Below are 6,572 nucleotides of genomic sequence, written 5' to 3'. Positions count from 1 at the left end.
GTCCTCAGCTGACCAATCGTCATCCAAGATTTCATGTTGAAAAATTGTGTAGGCCTATATGTCAGTTTGGTAACTAAAAAAAAGTGTTAACCTCTGCTCTAACTTGTCTACTAATCTAGTTTTCTTTTTTTAAACTAAACTTGGCATTGTATACTGTGTTTTGTTGGCTCTAGGACAAATTATTTCATTTGTAAGTCGCTTGTGGTAAAAGTGTCTGCTAAATGAATAAATGTGAATTGAGACTTGTGGGTTCACTTAGAAGGAATACAGAATTGATCAATCAAACCTGGTGTGAAAACACGCAAATTCATTGGACATTAGAAATGCATAGTACAGTATAAAGGGTGTGGATTTCTGTTGCATGAATGCTGATATGAATAAAATGAATCCAGGCATATGCTGCAATTCCACGTGCCAACCTAGTTTCTTCCCTCAACCCAATTTAAGTGCTAATTCAGAGCCCAGTCAGTGAGAACCTGGCAGACCGACTATACAGCATAGCCAGTCAGACGCATTAGCACGTATTTGCCTGCGTTGCATCAAAAGCATTTGTATTGTAGCTCTCTCCAACATTATTACAAATCAGCCTGGCTGTACGCCCAAGTTAAGATGACAAGGGCTTCCATTTAGGAGCCTATTTGCATCTCCACCCTGCTGAACGATACTACAAAATGTTTATTTATCTGCATTTGTTTCCATCGCCGCATCTCTTCCTTTCACCTGTCATCGCAGCTCGAGTTTGTACAGCACATAAATCTCGAAATGTTCCTCTAATTTTTAAACCTTTCCTCAGAAACCTCTTGCAGTTATACCTTAGGAAGGTTCCTAATTGTAGTGCTTTGTAATAATTGACAGTGTTGTTTCTGCAGTACCATAAAGAGAGGAAGTGAGAGGCAGCAGCTGTTTCTGGGTAGGCCAGGGCTTGTCACTCATGTCTGCATATCTCAGGGCTTTCGGACGCCATTCCTCGGCACCCCGTCTGAAGTCAATCATATCAGTCAGCACCCTGTTCTCCTCTCTGGCACAGGTATATGTCAGCAAACAACAAAGTCAGAAGACAGATGAAGAAGGGTCTTTTGGAACTTCCTGTCTCTCATTGTTTTTGATTCTGTCCTCTTTCCTTTCATCTGTTAGTTTATCTGTGATGCAACTTCCTTTTTATTTCCCCAGATGAACCTTTTGGTGCTGAGAGGTTGTGCTTTCATAACTTAGGAGACATAATGGAGTTCTCATTTGTTTTTCTTTGAAGAATCAGCTTTGTCTAAGATTATTTCTAGAAATAGACACAAATAAGAAAATTGTTACAGAATAGTATAGAACTATAAAATTAATATGGATGGCAAGCTTAGATAATTTGGTCTAAAAAGAGTTTGCTGAGAAATATTTGAGGTGGTATTGAAACTAGGGATGTCCCGATCAGGTTTTTTGTGCCCCTGATGATCCGATCTGAGTCATGTAATATCGAGTATCTGCCGATACCGAGTCCCAATCCGATACTTGTATATTCCTATATAGGAATGCATGTTTGGTGCGCACTTAAAGTACTTTAAAGTTATTAAAATCAATTAAATGCTTACAGAGTTGTGCAGAGAGTAAAATAAATATATGTATGATGCATGTTTATATATATATATATATATATATATATATATTACAAGATACACACTCTCTCTCTCTCTCTCTATGTATATATGCACACTGTATACAAACATTGGTAGATGCAAACATGTTACAATGGTAGACAATGTAAAGAGACTTTGTGATCACAATTATGAATATGTGACTACTGATATAAACTTGCATTTTATATGTACAGTGGCATGCAAAAGTTTGGGAACCCCATGCAGAATCTGTGAAAATGTGAATTTTAACAAAATAAGAGAGATCATACAAAATGCATGTTATTTTTTATTTAGTGCTGTCCTGAGTAAGATTTTACATAAAAGATGTTTACATATAGTCCACAAGAAATAAATAGATACAATTATTAAAATAATCCCATTCAAAAGTTTGGGAAACCTTGGTTCTTAATACTGTGTGTGGTTACCTGGATGATCCACGACTGTTTTTTTTTGTTTTGTGATGGTTGTTCATGAGTTCCTTGTGTTCTGAACAGTTAAACTGAGCACTGTTTTTCAGAAAAATCCTCCGGGTCCTGCAGATTCTTCAGTTTTCCAGCATCTTTTGCATATTTGAACCCTTTCCAGCAGTGACTGTATGATTTTGAGATCCATCTTTTTACACTGAGGACAATTGAGGGACTCAAACACAACTATTCAAAAAGGTTTAAACATTCACTGATGCTCCAGATGGAAACACGATGCATAAAGAGCCTCGTGATAAATAAAGACAACTTTTGAACAGGATGAAGACGCAACCCATAGCAATGCGTTACGACAACGACGTCTCAAAGTCTGACGGCAGATAAAACGATAAATGAATGAGTGATCATTACAAAAGTGCACATCAAATACACTGAACACGGAAGCTCAGACGCGAACAGACCTTACTCACGAGGCACACATGCACATTTTAGCGTCTTCTTTTTCAATGGCGGTGGACAAACCCACTTAAAGGCGCATACCGCCTCCTACTGCACGTCACCGGCATGACAGCTGACGTAAAATAACTATCGGGCTTAAGAGAGCCGATACCGATCCTTGAGATCGGCTCGGGACATCCCTAATTGAAACTGTGATGTTTGAGTGCAGACTTTGGTATCTTAGAAACTTTGACCACAGTTTGTTACATTTGTTATCTTTTCTGAAACTCTAGAGGGGAATTGCTTGAGATTATTATGGAGTTCTCATTTATGTCTCACTGAAGTAAGTAAAATGTGTATTGCATAGCATAGAATATTGAAAGAAGTATTTCAAGAGTTCATATTAAGTTTCTGATATTGTTGAGATCTCGTGTAACTCCAGATGAGATTATTAGGGTCTTTAAAATAGGTCCTTTTGCTCAGAGGTTGCTTTTTTTCATAGCCTTAGACGTCATAAGGCATAAGAGTCTCATTTATGGCTCATTGAGCTATCAGCTTTGTTTCAAACATTTCTCCTAAAAATGTTTTGGACGAATAGATATAGCTAAAGTTTTGAGACGGTTGTTGACAAAGGTTGAGTATATAGCTACATATAAAATTATCTACAATTTATTGTGGAATACACTCAGACGATTGGTATTGTAATATTTAGTGAGAAATGTTTAAGTTCTTATTGAAACAAATTTAAATATCATTTTTGAGATTGTGAAGATCCTTCTATGGCTCTTCTAAGGAGATAGATGTGAGATTACTAAGATCTTTTTTTTCTGGAGTAAAATATGAGAAACAGTTGACTGTACACTGAAAAAATGGTATAGTATTTTCTTTGAAACCGTTTTCCCTCAGAATTTGCTAGTAAAAAAAAAAAAAAATTAAACAAAATATAGTAAACAAATATTACAAAAACGACAAGTAATATTGAATTAAATATGAAACTTAAATAGACTGAAATAGTACTTGTAAAATGGGCTCCAATAATCTGTGGTTTAATTACAATTTAAAAAAATTTTTTTTTTTTTTTACAATGTAGCAGAAGCCTCCATTTTTTCTCCATTGAGCAACAATTGAGATCAGTTGTGATTTTACTTGTGCATACCTAATGGTAGTATGCTTTTGTATCTTTGGTTTGTCTGAGCTACAGCTGTAGAGGTTTTTATTAGCTTTTCTGATAGCACAGTAAATGTAGATTCTAATGGATATTTTTTTTTTTTCATAATAGCTCTGACATAATGCAGTCTCCCTCACCTGTTCCTCTTTATCATATTAAATCATTTGTATAAAAAAAAAATTTAATTTTAGTGAAATGAAATCAGTACAAGTCTGCAAATATTGTCTGATTCACAAAGTGGTTAGATTGGTTACTGTGGCTCTGGTTCAGACCACCCAGAGATTTCGTAATGCATCCCGCAAATGTGCGAGTCTTTGATAGATATTAGTTGGTACAGGAGGCAATAAATGAGTTGACCTTTTCGGACGGCAATTTAGAGTCTGAGCTTTGTTACAGGACAGAGGGGAGTAGAAACACTGTAGCTCACGCTATGCTGATGAACTCACATGCATGGTAATGAATTGCAGTTCCATTATGCAAATACTATGCTAATTATCTAATCAGATTTGATTCCATTAAGGATGTACCCAGCTTCCTAACCTTGAGAAGGCAGGGACTGATCTCTCTGCAAATATTGTCTGATTCACAAAGTGGTTAGATTGGTTACTGTGGCTCTGGTTCAGACCACCCAGAGATTTCGTAATGCATCCCGCAAATGTGCGAGTCTTTGATAGATATTAGTTGGTACAGGAGGCAATAAATGAGTTGACCTTTTCGGACGGCAATTTAGAGTCTGAGCTTTGTTACAGGACAGAGGGGAGTAGAAACACTGTAGCTCACGCTATGCTGATGAACTCACATGCATGGTAATGAATTGCAGTTCCATTATGCAAATACTATGCTAATTATCTAATCAGATTTGATTCCATTAAGGATGTACCCAGCTTCCTAACCTTGATCTCTTCTCTTCTCTTCTCTTCTCTTCTCTTCTCTTCTCTTCCCTTCCCTTCCCTTCCCTTCCCTTCCCTTCTCATTTATTTTCTTTATTTTTCTATCGTTTTCAAACCTTTTCTCTTTTTTTACTGCATTTTATATTATTTTTCTTATCCCTTTTCCTACCTTTTATTTTATTTCATTTTATTTTTTCTTTCATTTGTTTTAATTCTTTTCTACTTTTTCCTGTCTATTTCAGACTTCTTTTAATTGCTTTTACGTTTCTGTTTCAAACTGAACTGAACCTTTCCAAACCAAACTGAACTAACATCTCTGACTGCTTAAAGGTTTAGGAATTTGAAACGAAGAGTCCTGTTGTGATTTTTATTTATTTATTTTTTTCATATTTACACCTCACTCGCTGTAGTACAAAAGGCTTTGCCAGCCTATTGCTCTGATTGGGGTGTTTTTATGGCACCGTTCAGTATTATTTCTCCGTTACCACACGTCTGAAGGCAGGTCTGCCCGACAGTGAGGTGACACATGTGTGTGAGCGCTAGATAATGAAATCTTTATCACATATTTGGGAGGCCTGTAATTCCATTTGCTCTACTAATCCTTCAGTCACTCTGTCTCTCTGTCACTCACTGAACAAACCTGTCTAACCAGAATTCCCCTTCCATTCATCTACAGTTTACACTCTTTTTAATGGCACCAGTGTAATGAGCCTAAATAAGCCTACTTTCAAAATAGACCCTAATTACTTTCGTAATAAAAGTAGGTTACAAATGTTGTCTCTAAGCAAATATGTTTTTGAAGGAGAGATGAAGCATGAGTCCTCTGTTCGGTAAGAATATTTAAGGAAACATGCCAGTCTGATGTTACTTGCAGAGTTGTGTTTTGTATTTCATGTTGTCCATAATTTGTATAGTTTTTTTTTTTTTTTTGATGCCATGCACTGTAGACTCCTCGGGTCTCATCAGTGCTGGAGGAGCTCTTAGGAAAGCCTGATTGAGCCACCTTGCTGACTGTCTGCTGCTCAGAGAGCGATGGCCTCTCTTGTGTAATCAGGACCAGCCACACAGGGCGTCCTTTAACAAAATAGCCTCATCACCTCCCCCTCTCCATACGCTGTAACCGAGACAACAGAACTCCTCACCATCCCCCTCCCCACGGCACTCTATTTCCAAATCCCAAAGGCTCTTTTCAGCGTAACACCGAAAAAACATCAATCACACCCGATACGCACACATGTACACTAGGGTTTGGTATCGTTTGGGATTTTTTCGATACCGGTGCCAAATCGATACTTTTAAAACGGTTCCGGTGCCTAAACGGTGCCTGAACCGATACTTTAAAAAATAAATAAATAAAAATTCTCCAAAAAATTATGGATTGGCCATTAGCACTATAAACACACGATGTCTGTTTCATTCATACTGGACGCCAGAGGGCGCCCTCGCACAGAAAATTCACATATCCAGTCACAGAAGAAGCAGAACTCATGACCCTCCAGGAAATCCCTTATATGGACAAAGGCATGGCTATTATAGCTGTAACTGAGTAAACATAACATATAAACGTTTTGAATGATAAAACAAAGACAATAAACACTCGACTGCGACAATATAGTTTATCTGTGTTATTCAAGCCATCTCTGGTATTTTCATAATAATTAAGTATATTTATAATCCAATGCTAATCGATGTATTCTTTTTAAAGTAGCCTATGGAACATATTTTCTGCCTCATTCTGTGACAAGAAACCACATCAGATCACAAAAGGAAGCATTTGACTGGTGTTGTGGAGTAAAAAGGTTATAATGTTCTCTTTTGTTGGACAACAGGTTGAGAAATGTGAATACAAGGGAGTTTAGCTTTAGGCATTTTAATTTAAGCATGTTTAGCTTAGTTAACGGAAGGCTACCTGCTGCCGTCAGAGCAAGTGTAATTACGGCATTCATGCGCTCCTCGGATGCTCTCATTTCCCGAGTAGTGCTTTTAAGTCGGAATGTGAAAACAACATGGACACTCTCGTTACTACAAAGAT

The 6,572-nt window shown here is 37.2% G+C and overlaps 1 protein-coding gene and 1 long non-coding RNA gene across 2 annotated transcripts in view; one reads left to right on the top strand and one right to left on the bottom strand.

Annotated features, from left to right (window-relative positions):
- The window catches only part of nrxn3a (neurexin 3a), a 320,711-nt gene that overhangs the window by 13,675 nt on the left and 300,464 nt on the right, over positions 1 to 6,572 (top strand). The window lies entirely within an intron of this gene.
- The window catches only part of LOC107680772 (uncharacterized), a 10,024-nt gene continuing 8,198 nt past the window's right edge, over positions 4,747 to 6,572 (bottom strand). The window contains exon 3 of the long non-coding RNA XR_001633183.1: positions 4,747 to 4,842. This is a non-coding gene — a long non-coding RNA (uncharacterized LOC107680772). The remainder of the gene's footprint in view (positions 4,843 to 6,572) is intronic.

Source organism: Sinocyclocheilus anshuiensis, unplaced genomic scaffold (assembly GCF_001515605.1).
Source record: "Sinocyclocheilus anshuiensis isolate Anshui unplaced genomic scaffold, SAMN03320099.WGS_v1.1 scaffold869, whole genome shotgun sequence".
In the NCBI taxonomy this organism is placed as follows: domain Eukaryota; kingdom Metazoa; phylum Chordata; class Actinopteri; order Cypriniformes; family Cyprinidae; genus Sinocyclocheilus; species Sinocyclocheilus anshuiensis.
This window is presented reverse-complemented; position numbering and strand designations above follow the sequence as displayed.